This window comes from Phocoena sinus, chromosome 4 (genome assembly GCF_008692025.1).
Source record: "Phocoena sinus isolate mPhoSin1 chromosome 4, mPhoSin1.pri, whole genome shotgun sequence".
Classification (NCBI taxonomy): domain Eukaryota; kingdom Metazoa; phylum Chordata; class Mammalia; order Artiodactyla; family Phocoenidae; genus Phocoena; species Phocoena sinus.
In genome coordinates, this window is record NC_045766.1 from 130,879,477 (window position 1) to 130,897,846 (window position 18,370).

At 38.1% G+C, this 18,370-nt stretch overlaps 1 protein-coding gene across 7 annotated transcripts in view; it reads right to left on the reverse strand.

Annotated features, from left to right (window-relative positions):
• The window catches only part of GRIK1 (glutamate ionotropic receptor kainate type subunit 1), a 427,625-nt gene that overhangs the window by 260,042 nt on the left and 149,213 nt on the right, over positions 1-18,370 (reverse strand). The window lies entirely within an intron of this gene.

The window sequence follows — 18,370 nt, forward strand, 5'->3', positions numbered from 1 at the left end:
TCTTTTGCAAATAGTTTTTATTAGACCATTTGAATTATTTTATTTTTTACGTGCAATACATATATTGTATAAATACAAAGTACTTAACTGTGCAAATCAAAGGAAAGCAGACAACGCAAATTTTTTTTTTAATGGACAAAAGACTTGGATGCACCTCACTAAAAGAGTATAGTCAAGGCTGATGGGCATATGAAAATCTATTCAAAATAAATATTCTCCATAGTGGATGTATCAATTTACATTCCCACCAAACAGATGAACCTATTTTCAAAGCAGAAATAGAGACATAAATGTAAAGAACAGATGTATGGACACCGAGTGGGGACAGGGGCGGATGGCGGGAGGAATTGGGAGACTGGGATCGACATATATACAACGTGATGTATAAAATAGATAAACTAATGAGAACCTGCTGTATAGCACAGGGAACTCTACTCAATGTTCTGTGGTGACCTAAATGGGAAGGATATCCAAAAAAGAGGGGATATATGTATATGTATAGCTGATTCACTTCACTGTACAGCAGAAACTAGCACAACATTGTAAAGCAAATATACACTAATTAAAAAAAATCAATATTCTCAAGGACATAAAATGAAAACCATAAAGAAATACCAGTAAACATCTAACAAAATAGATAAAATGAACCATAACACAATAGCTAGTGTCAGTAAGCAAGTGGAATTCTCATAAGCTGCTGGTGGGAGAGTAGACCAGGCACAGTGCTTGACAGTATCTACTAAAGCCCAGCATACATAAACCTTAAACCCCAGTAATTCTACTATATATACACCCAACTTGAAATAGTTATATACATTTCCTAAAAGAATTTATAAGAGTGTTTTTAACAGCATTATTGCAATTACTAAAAACTGGAAATAATGTAAATATCCACCAACAGCAGAAGGGATAAATGAACCATGGTATAGTCTTTAATAGAGTACTATATAGGAACAAAAACAGAAAACTTTTGTTACTTGGGACAGCATGGAAAGTCAGAAATACAAATGGTTAGGGAGTTTGAGATTGACAAGTGCACACTGCTATATTTAAAATGGATAACCAACAAGGACCTACTATATAGCACAGAGAACTCTGCTTAATATTATGTAACAACCTAAATAGGAAAATAATTTGAAAAAGAATAGAGGACCTTCAAGAAGGCACAGGAGAGAGACATGGAGAAGACCTGCCTCCCCACAAATAGATCAAAAATACATATACATTTGGAACAACTACAGAACACCTACTGAACACTGGAAGAAGACCTCAGACTTCCCAAAAGGCAAGAAACTCCCCATGTACCTAGCTGAGTGGCTGACAAGGTCTTGGAGCTCTGGCCAGGTGTCAGGCCTGAACCTCTGAGGTGGGAGAGCAGAGTTCAAAACATTGCTCCACCAGAGACCTCCTGACACCAGGTAATATCAATTGGTGAGAGCTCTCACTGACTTATCTATCTCAATGCTAAAACCCAATACCACTCAATGACCAGCAAGCTCCAGTGCTGGACATCCCATGCCAAACAACTAGCAAGACAGGAATACCACCTCACCTGTTAGCAGAGAGGCTGCCTAAAGTCATAATAAGGTCACAGACATGCCAGAACACAACACTGGATGTGACCCTGCCCACCAGAAAGACATGATCCAGCCTTATCCACCAGAACACAGGCACCAGTCCCCTCCATCAGGAAGCCTACACAACCCACTGAACCAACCTTAAGCACTGGGGGTAGACACGAAAAACAAGAGGAACTATGAACCTGCAGCCTGTGAAAAGGAGACCCCAAACACAGTAAGTTAAGCAAAATGAGAAGACAGATAAATACACAGCAGATGAAGGAGCAACTTAAAAACGCAACAGACCAAACAAATGAAGAGGAAATAGGCAGTCTACCTGAAAAAGGATTCAGAGTAATGATAGTAAAGATGATCCAAAATCTTTGAAATAGAATGGAAAAAATACAAGACACCTTTAACAAGGACCTAGAAGAACTAAAGAGCAAAAAACAATGAAGAACAACATGATAAATGAAATTAAAAATTCTCTAGAAGGAATCAATAGCAGAATAACTGAGGCAGAAATACGGATAAGTGACCTGGAAGATAAGATAGTGGAAATAACTACCACAGAGCAGAATAAAGAAAAAGGAATGAAAAGAATTGAGGACAGTATCAGAGACGATTGGGACAACATTAGATGCACCAACATTCCAATTATAGGGGTCCCAAAAGAAGAAGAGAAACAGAAAGGGACTGAGAAAATATTTGAAGACATTATAGTTGAAAACTTCCTTAATATGGGAAAGGAAATAGTCAATCAGGTCCAGGAAGTGCAGAGAGTCCCATACAGCATAAATCCAAGGAGAAACACGTCAAGACACATATTAATCAAACTACAAAAAAAATTATACGGAGAAAAAATATTAATATCAACAAGGGTAAAGTAATAAACAACATAGAAGGGAATTCCCAAAAGGTTAACAGCTGATCTTTCAGGAGAAACTCTGCAAGCCAGAAGAGAGTGGCAGGACATATTTAAAGTGATGAAGGAGAAAATCCTACAACCAAGATTACTCTACCCAGGAAGGATCTCATTCAGATTCAATGGAGAAATTAAAACCTTTACAGACAAGCAAAAGCTAACAGAATTCAGCACCACCAAACCACTTTTACAACAAATGCTAAAGAACTTCTCTAGGCAGGAAACACAGGAGAAGGAAAAGACCTACAATATCAAACTCAAAACAGTTAAGAAAATGAAAATAGGAAAGTACATAGTGATAATTACCTTAAATGTAAATGGATTAAATGCTCAAACAAAAGACATAGACTGGCGGAATGGAAAAAAAAAATAAGACCCATATATATGCTGTCTACAGGAGACGCACTTCAGACCTAAGGACACATACAGACTGAAAGCGAGGGTATGGAAAAAGATATTCCAAGCAAATGGAAATCAAAAGAAAGCTGGAGTAGCAATTCTCATATCAGACAAAATAAACTTTAAAATAAAGACTATTATAAAAGACAAGGAAGGACACTCCATAATGATCCAAAGATCAATCCAAGAAGAAGATATAACAATTGTAAATATTTATGCATTCAAAATAGAAGCACCCACAAAAGGCAAATGCTAACAGCTGTAAAAGGGGAAATGGACAGTAACACAATAATAGAAGGGGACTTTAACACGCCACTTTCACCAATGGACAGATCATCCAAAATGAAAATAAATAAGAAACCCAAGCTTTAAATAACACATTAAAGAAGATGGACTTAATTGATATTTATAGGACATTCCATCAAAAAACAACAGAAGGGGGGACCCTGAAGATGGCGGAAGAGTAAGAGGCGGAGATCGCCTTCCTCCCCACGGATACACCAGAAATACATCCACACGTGGAACAACTCCTACAGAACTCCTACTGAAGGCTGGCAGAAGACCTCAGACCTGCCAAAAGGCAAGAAACTCCCCACATAACTGGGTAGGGCAAAAGAAAAAACAGAGACAAAAGAATAAGGACGGCACCTGCACCAGTGGGAGGGAGCTGTGAAGGAGGAAAAGTTTCCACACACTAGGAAGCCCCTCCGCGGGCGGAGACTGCGGGAGGCAGAGGGGGGAGTTTCGGGACCGCGGAGTAGTGCACAGCGACGGGTGCGGAGGGCAAAGCGGGGAGATTCCTGCACAGACGATCGGTGCTGACCGGCACTCACCAGCCCGAGTGGCTTGTCTGCTCACCCGCCGGGGCGGGCGGGGCTGCGAGCTGAGGCTCGGGTTTTGGTTTTGGACGGAGCTCAGGGAGAGGACTGGGGTTGGCGGCTTGAACATAGCCTGAAGGGGTTAGTGCACCACGACTAGCCGGGAGGGAGTTCGGGGAAAAGCCTGCACCGGCCGAAGAGGCAAGAGACTTTTTCTTCCCTCTTTGTTTCCTGGTGTGCGAGGAGAGGGGTTTAAGAGCGCTGCTTAAAGGAACTCCAGAGACGGGCGCGAGCCGCGGCTAAAAGCGCGAACCCCAGAGACGGGCGCGAGCCGCGGCTGAGGGCGCGAGCCCCCGAGACGGGCGCGAGCCGCGGCTGAAAGCGCAAACCCCAGAGACGGGCGCGAGCCGCGGCTAAAACCGCGGACCCCAGAGACGGGCGGGAGACGCTAAGGCTGCTGCTGCCGCCACCAAGGGGCCTGTGTGCGAGCACAGGTCACTCTCCACACCCCTCTTCCGCGGAGCCTGTGCAGCCCGCCACTGCCGGGTTCCCGGGATCCAGGGACAACTTCCCCGGGAGTACGCACGGCGGGTCTCAGGCTGGTGCAACATCACGCCGGCCTCTGCCGCAACGTCACGCTGCCTCTGCAGCCGCAGGCCCGCCCCGCACGTAGTGCCCCTCCTACCCCCATCCCCCAACCCCCGGCCTGAGTGAGCCGGAGGCCCCGAATCAGCGGCTCCTTTAACCCCGTCCTGTCTGAGCGAAAAAACAGACGCCCTCCAGCGACCTACACGCAGAGGCAGGGCCAAATCCAAAGCTGAGCTCCTGTGAGCTGTGAGAACAAAGAAGAGAAAGGGAAATCTCTCCCAGCAGCCACAGAAGCAGCGGATTAAAGCTCCACAATCAACTTGATATACCCTGCATCTGTGGAATACCTGAATAGACAAGGAATGATCCCAAATTGAAGAGGTGGAATTTAGGAGCGAGATCTATGATTTTTTTCCCTTTTCCTCTTTTTGTGAATGTGTACGTGTATGCTTCTGTGTGAGATCCTGTCTGTATACTCTTTCTTCCACCATTTGTCCTAGGGCTCTATCCGTCCATGACTTTTTTTAAAAAAATTCTTTTTCTTAATAATTAAGTTTAATTGTAATAACTTTATTATACTTTACCTTCGTTCTTTCTTTCTTTCCTTCCTTCCTTCCCTCCTTTAGACGAATCACCCCAAATTGAGGAGGTGGTCTCAGGGAGCAGGATTTATGATTTTTCCCCCTTTACCTCTTTTTGTGAAGGTGTATGTGTATGCTTCTGTGTAAGATTTTCTCTGTATAGCTTTGCTTCCAACATTTGTCCTAAGGTTCTATCCGTCCCTTTTTTTTTTTTTTCTAAATATTTTTTAATTCAATAACTATATTATACTTTATTTTATTTTTACTGTATCATCTTTCTTTCTGTCTTTTTTCCTTCTTTCCCTCCTTCCTTCCTTCCTCCCTCCCTCCCTCCCTCCTTTCTTTCCTTCTTTGCTTCTTTCTTCCTTCCTTCCTTTCCTCCTTTCCTTCTTTCTTTACTCATACTTCTACTAATTCTCCCTACTTTTTCTCCCTTTTATTCTGAGCTGTGTGGATGAAAGGCTCTTGGTGCTCCAGCCAGGAGTCAGGGCTCTGCCTCTGAGGTAGGAGAGCCAACTTCAGGACACTGGTCAACAAGAGACCTCCCAGCTCCACATAATATTAAACGGTGGAAATATCCCAGAGACCTCCATCTTAACACCAGCACCCAGCTTCACTCAACGACCAGCAAGCCACAGTGCTGGACAACCTATGCCAAACAACTAGCAAAACAGGAACACAACCCCACCCATTAGCAGAGAGGCTGCCTAAAATCATAAGGCCACAGACACCCCAAAACACACCACCAGACGTGAACCTGCCCACTAGAGAGACAAGATCCAGCCTCATCCAGCACAACACAGGCACTAGTCCCCTCCACCAGGAAGCCTACACAACCCACTGAAACAACCTTAGCCACTGGAGACAGACATCAAAAACAACGGGAACTACGAAAGTGCAGCCTGCAAAAAGGAGACCCCAAACACAGTAAGATAAGCAAAATGAGAAGACAGAAAAACACACAGCAGATGAAGGAGCAAGATAAAAACCCACCAGACCTAACAAATGAAGAGGAAATAGGCAATCTACCTGAAAAAGAATTCAGAATAATGATAGTAAGGATGATCCGAAATCTTGGAAGTAGAATGGACAAAATGCAAGAAACAGTTAACAAGGACCTACAAGAACTAAAGATGAAACAAGCAACGATGAACAATGCAATAAATGAAATTAAAATCACTCTAGATAGGATCAATAGCAGAATAACTGAGGCAGAAGAACGGATAAGTGACCTGGAAGATAAAGTAGTGGAAATAACTACTGCAGAGCAGAATAAAGAAAAAAGAATGAAAAGAACTGAGGACAGTCTCAGAGACCTCTGGGACAACATGAAACGCACCAACATTCGAATTATAGGGGGTCCAGAAGAAGAAGAAAGAAAGAAAGGGACTGAGAAAATATTTGAAGAGATTATAGTTGAAAACTTCCCTAATATGGGAAAGGAAATAGTTAATCAAGTCCAGGAAGCACAGAGGGTCCCATACAGGATAAATACAAGGAGAAACACGCCAAGACACATATTAATCAAACTGTCAAAAATTAAATACAAAGAAAGCATATTAAAAGCAGCAAGGGAAAAACAACAAATAACACACAAGGGAATCCCCATAAGGTTAACAGCGGATCTCTCAGCAGAAACCCTACAAGCCAGAAGGGAGTGGCAGGACATACTGAAAGTGATGAAGGAGAATAGCCTGCAACCAAGACTACTCTACCCAGCAAGGATCTCATTCACATTTGATGGAGAAATTAAAACCTTTACAGACAAGCAAAAGCTGAGAGAGTTCAGCACCACCAAACCAGCTTTACAACAAATGCTAAAGGAACTTCTCTAGACACGAAACACAAGAGAAGGAAATGACCTATAGTAGCGAACCCAAAACAATATATAAAATGGAAATAGGAACATACATATCGATAATTACCTTAAATGTAAATGGACTAAATGCTCCCACCAAAAGACACAGATTGGCTGAATGGATACAAAAACAAGACCCTTATATATGCTGTCTACAAGAGACCCACTTCAGAACTAGAGACACATACAGACTGAAAGTAAGGGGATGGAAAAAGATATTCCATGCAAATGGAAACCAAAAGAAAGCTGGAGTAGCAATTCTCATATCAGACAAAATAGACTTTAAAATAAGGACTATTAAAAGGGACAAAGAAGGACACTACATAATGATCAAGGGATCGATCCAAGAAGAAGATATAACAATTGTAAATATTTATGCACCCAACATAGGAGCACCTCAATACATAAGGCAAATACTAACAACCATAAAAGGGGAGATCAACAGTAACACATTCATAGTAGGGGACTTTAACACCCCACTTTCACCCATGGACAGATCATCCAAAATGAAAATAAATAAGGAAACACAAGCTTTAAATGATACATTAAACAAGATGGACTTAATTGATATTTATAGGACACTCCATCCAAAAACAACAGAATACACATTTTTCTCAAGTGCTCATGGAACATTCTCCAGGATAGATCATATCTTGGGTCACAAATCAAGCCTTGGTAAATTTAAGAAAACTGAAATTGTATCAAGTATCTTTTCCGACCACAACGCCATGAGACTAGATATCAATTACAGGAAAAGATCTTTAAAAAATACAAACACATGGAGGCTAAACAATACACTACTTAATAATGAAGTGATCACTGAAGAAATCAAAGAGGAAATCAAAAAATACCTAGAAACAAATGACAATGGAGACACAACGACCCAAAACCTATGGGATGCAGCAAAAGCAGTTCTAAGGGGGAAGTTTATAGCAATACAAGCCCACCTTAAGAAGCAGGAAACATCTCGAATAAACAACCTAACCTTGCACCTCAAGCAATTAGAGAAAGAAGAACAAAAAAACCCCAAAGCTAGCAGAAGGAAAGAAATCATAAAAATCAGATCAGAAATAAATGAAAAAGAAATGAAGGAAACAATAGCAAAGATCAATAAAACTAAAAGCTGGTTCTTTGAGAAGATAAACAAAATAGATAAACCACTAGCCAGACTCATCAAGAAAAAAAGGGAGAAGACTCAAATCAATAGAATTAGAAATGAAAAAGGAGAAGTAACAACTGACACTGCAGAAATAAAAAAAATCATGAGAGATTACTACAAGCAACTCTATGCCAATAAAATGGACAATCTGGAAGAAATGGACAAATTCTTAGAAATGCACAACCTGCCAAAACTGAATCAGGAAGAAATAGAAAATATGAACAGACCAATCACAAGCACTGAAATTGAAACTGTGATTAAAAACCTTCCAACAAACAAAAGCCCAGGACCAGATGGCTTCACAGGTGAATTCTATCAAACGTTTAGAGAAGAGCTAACACCTATCCTTCTCAAACTCTTCCAAAATATAGCAGAGGGAGGAACACTCCCAAATTCCTTCTACGAAGCCACCATCACCTTGATACCAAAACCAGACAAGGATGTCACAAGGAAAGAAAACTACAGGCCAATATCACTGATGAACATAGATGCAAAAATCCTCAACAAAATACTAGCAAACAGAATCCAACAGCACATTAAAAGGATCATACACCATGATCAAGTGGGGTTTATTCCAGGAATGCAAGGATTCTTCAATATACGCAAATCTATCAATGTGATAAACCATATTAACAAATTGAAGGAGAAAAACCATATGATCATCTCAATAGATGCAGAGAAAGCTTTCGACAAAATTCAACACCCATTTATGATAAAAACCCTCCAGAAAGTAGGCATAGAGGGAAATTTCCTAAACATAATAAAAGCCATATATGACAAGCCCACAGCAAACATCATCCTCAATGGTGAAAAACTGAAAGCATTTCCACTAAGATCAGGAACAAGACAAGGTTGCCCACTCTCACCACTCTTATTCAACATAGTTTTGGAAGTTTTAGCCACAGCAATCAGAGAAGAAAAGGAAATAAAAGGAATCCAAATCGGAAAAGAAGAAGTAAAGCTGTCACTGTTTGCAGATGACATGATACTATACATAGAGAATCCTAAAGATGCTACCAGAAAACTACTAGAGCTAATCAATGAATTTGGTAAAGTAGCAGGATACAAAATTAATGCACAGAAATCTCTTGCATTCCTATATACTAATGATGAAAAATCTGAAAGTGAAATCAAGAAAACACTCCCATTTACCATTGCAACAAAAAGAATAAAATATCTAGGAATAAACCTACCTAAGGATACGAAAGACCTGTATGCAGAAAATTATAAGACACTGATGAAAGAAATTAAAGATGATACAAATACATGGAGAGATATACCATGTTCTTGGATGGGAAGAATCAACATTGTGAAAATGACTCTACTACCCAAAGCAATCTACAGATTCAATGCAATCCCTATCAAACTACCACTGGCATTTTTCACAGAACTAGAACAAAAACTTTCGCAATTTGTATGGAAACACAAAAGACCCCGAATAGCCAAAGCAATCTTGAGAACGAAAAAAGGAGCTGGAGGAATAAGGCTCCCTGACTTCAGACTATATTACAAAGCAACAGTAATCAAGACAGTATGGTACTGGCACAAAAACAGAAAGATAGATCAGTGGAACAGGATAGAAAGCCCAGAGATAAACCCACGCACATATGGACACCTTATCTTTGATAAAGGAGGCAGGAATGTACAGTGGAGAAAGGACAGCCTCTTCAATAAATGGTGCTGGGAAAACTGGACAGGTACATGTAAAAGTATGAGATTAGATCACTCCCTAACACCATACACAAAAATAAGCTCAAAATGGATTAAAGACCTAAATGTAAGGCCAGAAACTATCAAACTCTTAGAAGAAAACATAGGAAGAACACTCTATGACATAAATCACAGCAAGATCCTTTCTGACCCACCTCCTAGAGTAATGGAAATAAAAACAAAAATAAACAAATGGGACCTAATGAAACTTCAAAGCTTTTGCACAGCAAAGGAAACCATAACCAAGACCAAAAGACAACCCTCAGAATGGGAGAAAACATTTGCAAATGAAGCAACTGACAAAGGATTAATCTCCAAAATTTACAAGCAGCTCATGCAGCTCAATAACAAAAAAACAAACAACCCCATCCAAAAATGGGCAGAAGACCTAAATAGACATTTCTCCAAAGAAGATATACAGAATGCCAACAAACACATGAAAGAATGCTCAACATCATTAATCATTAGAGAAATGCAAATCAAAACTACAATGAGATATCATCTCACACCAGTCAGAATGGCCATCATCAAAAAATCTAGAAACAATAAATGCTGGAGAGGGTGTGGAGAAAAGGGGACACTCTTGCACTGCTGGTGGGAATGTGAATTGGTTCAGCCACTGTGGAGAACAGTATGGAGGTTCCTTAAAAAACTACAAATAGAATTACCATATGACCCAGCAATCCCACTACTTGGCATATACCCTGAGAAAACCAAAATTCAAAAAGAGTCATGTACCAAAATGTTCATTGCAGCTCTATTTACAATAGCCAGGACATGGAAACAACCTAAGCGCCCATCATCAGATGAATGGATAAAGAAGATGTGGCACATATACACAATGGAATATTACTCAGCCTTAAAAAGAAATGAAATTGAGCTATTTGTAATGAGATGGATAGACCTAGAGTCTGTCATACAGAGTGAAGTAAGTCAGAAAGAAAAAGACAAATACCGTATGCTAACACATATATATGGAATTTAAGGGAAAAAAATGTCATGAAGAACCTAGGGGTAAGATAGGAATAAAGACGCAGACCTACTGGAGAACGGACTTGAGGGTATGGGGAGGGGGAGGGGTGAGTTTTGACAGGGCGAGAGAGAGTCATGGACATATACACACTAACAAACGTAGTAAGGTAGATAGCTGGGGGGAAGCAGCCGCAAGGCACAGGGATATTAGCTCGGTGCTTTGTGACAGCCTGGAAGGGTGGGATGGGGAGAGTGGGAGGGAGGGAGACGCAAGAGGGAAGACATATGGGAACATATGTATATGTATAGCTGATTCACTTTGTTATAAAGCAGAAACTAACACACCATTGTAAAGCAATTATACCCCAATAAAGATGTTTAAAAAAAAAAAAACAACAGAAAACATTTTCTTCTCAAGTGCTCATAGAACATTCTCCAGGATAGATCATATCTTTGTTTACAAATCAAGCCTTGGTATATTTAGGAAAATTGAAATGTTATCAAGTATCTTTTCTGACCACAATGCTATTAGACTAGTATCAATTAGGGGAAAAACACTGTAAAAAAATACAAATACATGGAGGCTCAACATTACACTACTATATGACCAAGAGATCACTGAAGAAATTAAAGAGGAAATCAAAAGACACCTAGAAAGAAATGACAGTGAAAACACAAATCAAAACCAATGGGACACAGCAAAAGCAGTTCTAAGAGGGAAGTTTATAGCAATACAATTTTACCTCAAGAAACAAGAAACACCTCAAATAAATAACCTAACCTTACACCTAAAGCAATAAGAGAAAGAAGAACAAAAAAACCCCAAAGTTAGTAGAAGAAAAGCAATCATAAAGATCAGATCAGAAATAAATGAAAAAGGAATGAAGGCAACCATAGCAAAGATCAATAAAGCTAAAAGCTGGTTCTTTGACAAGATAAACAAAATTGATAAATGATTAGCCAGATTCAGCAAGAAAAAAAGGGAGAAGACTCAAATCAATAGAATTAGAAATGAAAAAGGAGAAGTAACAACTGACACTGCAGAAATACAAAGGATCATGAGAGATGACTACAAGCAACTCTATGCCAATAAAATGGACCACCTGTAAGAAATGGACAAATTCTTAGAAATGCACAACCTTCTGAGACTGAATCAGGAAGACATAGAAAATATAAACAGGCCAATCACAAGCACTGAAATTGAAACTGTGATTAAAAATCTTCCAACAGGGCTTCCTTGGTGGCGCAGTGGTTGAGAGTCCGCCTGCTGATGCAGGGGACGTGGGTTCATGCCCCGGTCCGGGAAGATCCCACATGCCACGGAGTGGCTGGGCCCGTGAGCCATGGCCGCTGAGCCTGCGCGTCCAGAGCCTGTGCTCCACAACGGGAGAGGCCACAACGGTGAGAGGCCCGTGTACCGCAAAAAAAAAAAAAAAAAAAATCTTCCAACAAACAAAAGCCCAGGACCAGATGGCTTCACAGGCAAATTCTATCAAACATTTAGAGAAGAGCTAACACCTACCCTTCTCAAACTCTTCCAAAATATATCAGAGGGAGGAACACTCCCAAACTCATTCTACAAGGCTGCCATCACCCTGATATCAAAACCAGACAAAGATGTCACAAAAAAGAAAACTATAGGCCAATATCACAGATGAACATACATGCAAAAATCCTCAACAAAATACTAGCAAACAGAATCCAACAGCACATTAAAGATATCATACACCATGATCAAGTGGAGTTTATCCCAGGAATGCAAGGATCCTTCAATATATGAAAATCAATCAATGCGGTACACCATGTTCACAAATTGAAGGAGAAAAAAACATATGATCCTCTTAATTGATGCAGAAAAATGTATTGATGAAATTCAATACCAATTTATGATAAAAATTCCCCAAAAAGTCGGCAAAGAGGGACATTACCTCAACATAATAAAGGCCATATATGACAAACCCACAGCCCGCTTAATTCTCAATTGTGAAAACTGAAAGCATTTCCACTAAGATCAGGAGCGAGACAAGGTTGCCCACTCTCACCACTATTATTCTACATAGTTTTGGAAGTCTTAACCACAGCAATCAGAGAAGGAAAAGAAACAAAAGGACTCCAAATTGTAAAAGAAGCAGTAAAACTGTCACTCTTTGCAGATGACATGATACTATACATAGAGAATCCTAAAGATGCTACCAGAAAACTGCTAGAGCTAATCAATGAATTTGGTAAAGTAGCAGGATACAAAGTTAATGCACAGAAATCTCTTGCATTCCTATACATGAATGATGAAAAATCTGAAAGAGCAATTAAGGAAACATTCCCATTTACCACTGCAACAAGAAGAATAAAATACCTAGAAATAAGCCTACCTGAGGAGACAAAAGACCTGTATGCAGAAAACTATAAGACACTGATGAAAGAAATTAAATATGATACAAACAGATGGAGAGATATACCATGTTCTTGGATTGGAAGAATCAACATTGTGAAAATGACTCTACTACCCAAAGCAATCTACAGATTCCATGCAATCCATATCAAACTACCCATGGCATTTTTCACAGAGCTAGAGCAAAAAATTTCTCAATTTGTATGGAAACACAAAAGACCCTGAATAGGCAAATCAATCTTGAGAAAGAAAAACGGAACTAGAAGAATCAGGCTCCCAGACTTCGGACTCTACTACAAAGCTACAGTAATGAAGAGAGTATGGTACTGACACAAAAACAGAAATATAGATCAATGGAAAAGTATAGAAAACCCAGAGATAAACACATGCACGTATGGTCACCTTATCTTTGACAAAGGAGGCAAGAATATAAAATGAAGAAAAGAAAGCCTCTTCAATAAGTGGTGCTAGGAAAACTGGACAGCTACATGTAAAAGAATGAAATTAGGACACTCACTAACATCATACACAATAATAAACTCAAAATGGATTAAAACCTAAATGGAAGGCGAGACACTATAAAACTCTTACAGGGAAACTTAGGCAGAACATTCTATGACATAAATTACAGCAAGATCCTTTTTGACCTACTCCTAGAGAAATAGCAACAAAAACAAAAATAAACAAATGGGACCTAATGAAACTTAAAAGCTTTTGCACAACAAAGGAAACAATAAACAAGACGAAACAACAACTCTCAGAATGGGAGAAAATATTTGCAAATGAAGCAACTGACAGTGGATTAGTCTCCAAAATTTACAAGCAGCTCATGCAGCTCAATGTCAAGTAAACAAACACCCCAATCAAAAATGGGCAGAAGAGCCAAATAGACATTTCTCCAAAGAAGATACACAGATTGCCAACAAACACATGAAAGGATGCTCAGCATCACTAATCATTAGAGAAATGAAAATCAAAACTGCAATGAGGTATCACCTCACACAAGTCAGAATGGCCATCATCCAAAAATCTACAAACAGTAAATGCTGGAGAGGGTGTGGAGAAAAAGGTACCCTCTTGCCCTGTTGGTGGATATTTAAATTGATACAACCTCTATGGAGAACATTATGGAGGTTCCTTAAAAAACTAAAAATAGAACTACCATACGACCTAACAATCCCACTACTGGGCTTATTCACTGAGAAAACCACAATTCAAAAGCAGTGATGTACCACAATGTTTATTGTAGGTCTATTTACAATAGCCAGGACATGGAAGCAACCGAAGAGTCCATTGACAGATGAATGGATAAAGAAGACGTGGCACATATATACAATGGAATATTACTCAGACATAAAAAGGGACAAAATTGAGTTATTTGTAGTGAGGTGAATGGACCTAGAGTCTATCATACAGAGTGAAGTGAGTTAGAAAGAAAAAAACAAATACCATATGCTAACACATATAAATGGAATCTAAGAAAAAGAAAATGGTTCTGAAGAACCTAGAGGCAAGACAGGAATAAAGACACAGACATAGAGAATGGACTTGAAGACATGGGGAGGAGGAAGGATAAGCTGAGATGAAGTGAGAGAATGGCATTGACATATATACACTACCAGTGTTACCAAAGTTACTACTGAGTAACTTTGCTGTACACCTGAAAATATCACAACATTGTTAATCAACTATACTCCAAAATAAAATAAAAGGTAAACAAATAAAAGAAAAGAAATACAAATGAATGAAAGACAGACACAAAAGTGTACAAAACGTATGGTTCTATGATTTTTTTTTTTAATAACAAACTAATCTATGAGGTTTGAAGTCATAATATTGGTTACTCCTAATGAAAGGGTGATGGCTGGGATGGGAGCGTGAGAGAGTTTTCTGTGGTTCTTACAATGATCCACATCTTGATTTGGGTGACACTTAAATGCATATGTTCAGTTTGTAAAGTTCAAATTCCACCCTTATTTGTGCACTTTTCTGTACATATGTTATAATCTCACTTAAAAATTTAGGCAAAAATGTGACTTGACAAAATCCAACCAAGTAAGACAAGATTCAAAATAAAGAACTCAATAATGGAGTATCTAAGGAGAGAAATTCTTAGTTCCCACTAAATCGACTTAGGTACAGAACTAAGGCTAAGCTACCATGAAAAAACAGAAATGTATCAACTGCAACAATCTAAATTTATATAGTAAAATGCAGTTTCTATTATTCTATCACACAAAAACATCTAGATAGATCTTCACCAAATTTAGATGGCATTATATATTTGGGTCAATCTGACTTCAACTATAGGCTACATGGTGTAAATTTTTAAATATATTTTATTTTTTTACAGTAGGTCCTTTTTGGTTATCTATTTTAAATATAGCAGTGTGTACATGTCAGTACTTGTATTATTATTATTTGAAAGATCTCCATGTGGGCAAAGGCTGAGCGAATATCACTGACCTCAGTTTCTCATTTTTTAGTACTTAGTAGCTGCTTGATAAACAATTTATTGAATAAACATTAATGTTTGTCATATATTTTTGCTGCTTTTATTGTTTGCTTTTAAATTTTATTTTGTTGATTTTTGCTACATATCCTTATCTCTAATTACATATATTTTGACATAATCTGTCTTTTTCCCTATGATATTTCACTGTCATGTATTTTTAGTCTTCTTTATTCCCAAAAGTATAAGCATATTTGAGGCCTATTTTATTCTAGTACTTTTGTGGCTTTATTTTTTAACATTAAGTTTTCCAATTCATGAAGAATGAACTTGGTGAGATTAGTGAAATAGGGTCTTGGTTTACATTTTTCCAACCACTTTTATTGACTAGTCTGTCTTTTATATATAAGGTCACAGTTATATTATACTAAATTCCTATGCATACTGGATCTATTTAATAATTCTATAATAACTTCCACTAATCTGTTACTTAGGCTATCTTTCTTATAATTTTGATTTTCTTTACTTTGAATACATAACACAGTCATATGGTTCAAAATTCAGAAGACACCAAAGGGTATACAGGAAAATGTTTTTCCTATCCTGTTATCCATTACCTTACCAATCAAGTCTTATAAGCAAACAACTGGGGTCCTGACCATTCTTTTTGAAAAAATAGTATATTATAGGGATTGTTATTCATCTTACCTTTTCTAAAGCTTAACAATAAATCCTACTATGTCAGTACAAATGCATTTGTATTTCTAGCAGACATTGACAAATGGTCCTCCATAGAGGTTGCCCTAACTTATGTAGTAGTTGCTATATTTTGTAGTAATTGTTTAGTAGTAGTTTTGTAGTTGTTTATTCTATCAATAATGGATAAAAATGTCTACCTCCATCTTCTCATACATGTGCTGTGTCTGTTATTTGGTAGCATTGTATTTTTACCTAGGTTACTTTTAAATACCATTACATAATTAAATAGCAGACTTTTTCTTTTGAAAATTCAGAGATTTATGGGCTATGAGACATTTCTATTTAATGAAACATTTCAGACATAGGAAATCTTTTGAATTTTCATTTTAATTTAAGTATGCACTCATTTTAGTATCTGTAGTTGTTTATCTTGTCTACTTCTAGTATGATTTACAGATATAAAGATTAAATATGGACTGTCCGTTGCTTAATTAATACTATCTAATACACATCTATTTCTCACACATCTAATACATTATTTCTGACAATGCCTTAAATGTTTGAAATTTTGTGAGTTTCAACTCTAAAACTTAGATATGTTTTAGTAAATTAGAGTGTAATGCCAAAGAGAAAATGAAGAAAAAAGGTTATAAATCAAAGATCTTCCCAAGTTGTCTGATTTTTATCTCAAAAGGTACTTTTATCTCATGAGCAGAATATGGGAAGTGTCATGTAAGAAAAAAGTAAACAAACAAGTCTTCAAATAAATCCTACTCAGGACAAATAATAATTTGGCTTATGGTTTTAGTAATTATCATCGAATTGCAACAAGAAAAACATGGAATGTATGGTCAAGTCACAACCAGTTCAGAAATGATTCCCTCTGACATGAAATTTTTCCAGTCCATTTTAAGATATGTAATTATATTTTTTAAAATTCTACTTAACAAAACACTGGTAGCATACCATTTTCTAAAGAGAGACTTGGCCTAAATCCTTCTATCAGAATATACTCAGCCTGCTCAACAGATTAGAATTCACTTTGAGGATTTATTTTCACTTTTAGAAAATTACTTCATTTTGTATTATTTTACTTTGGTTTCCAGACATATCATACTCCTGCAAAGAGTGAAGTCCAAAATTAAGGCATTGTCAGTACTGTACTCCCTCTGAAGGCATCAGGGGAGGATCCTCCCTGGCCTAGTCTTGTCTCTGGTGGCTCCAGGCTTCCCTTGGCTTATGGCTGCATCACTCCCATCTCTGCCTCCATCGTCACATGGCCTATTCTTTCTGTCTCTCCCCTGTGTGCCTCTTATATGGATATTTGTCATTGGATTTAGAGCCCGTTTGGAAAATCCAAGATAAATCTCATTTCAAGACCTTTAATTATATCTGTAAAGACCCTTTTTCCAAAAAAATTAAAAAGTCACATTTAAAGATTCTGGGGCTTAGAATGTGAACATATTTTGGGGGGAGGGCACCTTCAACCCAACTACACTCCTATTTTGATGTTCTAGAACTTTATAAAAAGGGAATAATACTTATACCCATCTCTGTGTCTGGCTTCTTTCACTGTTTTCTTTTTAGAAAAGAAATCTTCACAGAAGACGCTTCTGGAACATCTTTACAATTAATCTGGTTCCCTGTGAGACCAGAAGGACCTGAACTGAGCAGTGATGACTCCGTTTGTCCGTGGATGATAAAATCTGGCAACTTCTACAGAGCACTTGCCAGTCCAGTCTTCCCATCTAGCACATCTTAGAGCAAAATCCTACATTTGCTCTAGCGATTTTAACCTGAGATTTCTCAGTTCTAGGAGAATTGGTATATAGGAATTGAACTCATTCCCACTAAACTGTCATATAAGAGTGCCTCCGAAGGAATCAATTGAGGTATAGCCTTGCTCTGAATAATAATATCCTCAAAGTCACGAATATAAAGAGACTCATAGCTCTAGATTCAGCCCTTTTCATTTACCTGAGATTCATTGTAATGCATTTGTTTCCTCCTCTTTAATGGATGGATATTGATTCCTTAAAATTTAAATTTTGTTTCAAATACATATTTATGATATCATTGTCTGCATTCAAGCAGGCGATTTTAAGATGATCTATAAGTATAACCATGCAAATCCATTGCTCAAGTGAATTCTGCCAAGATATTTCTCATTAATCTTGGGAACATTGCAGGTGCGTTTATTAATACAGAGGACTTTGTGTTAGAATGCCATGATCCTTTCTGACATATTAAGCCATTTTTAA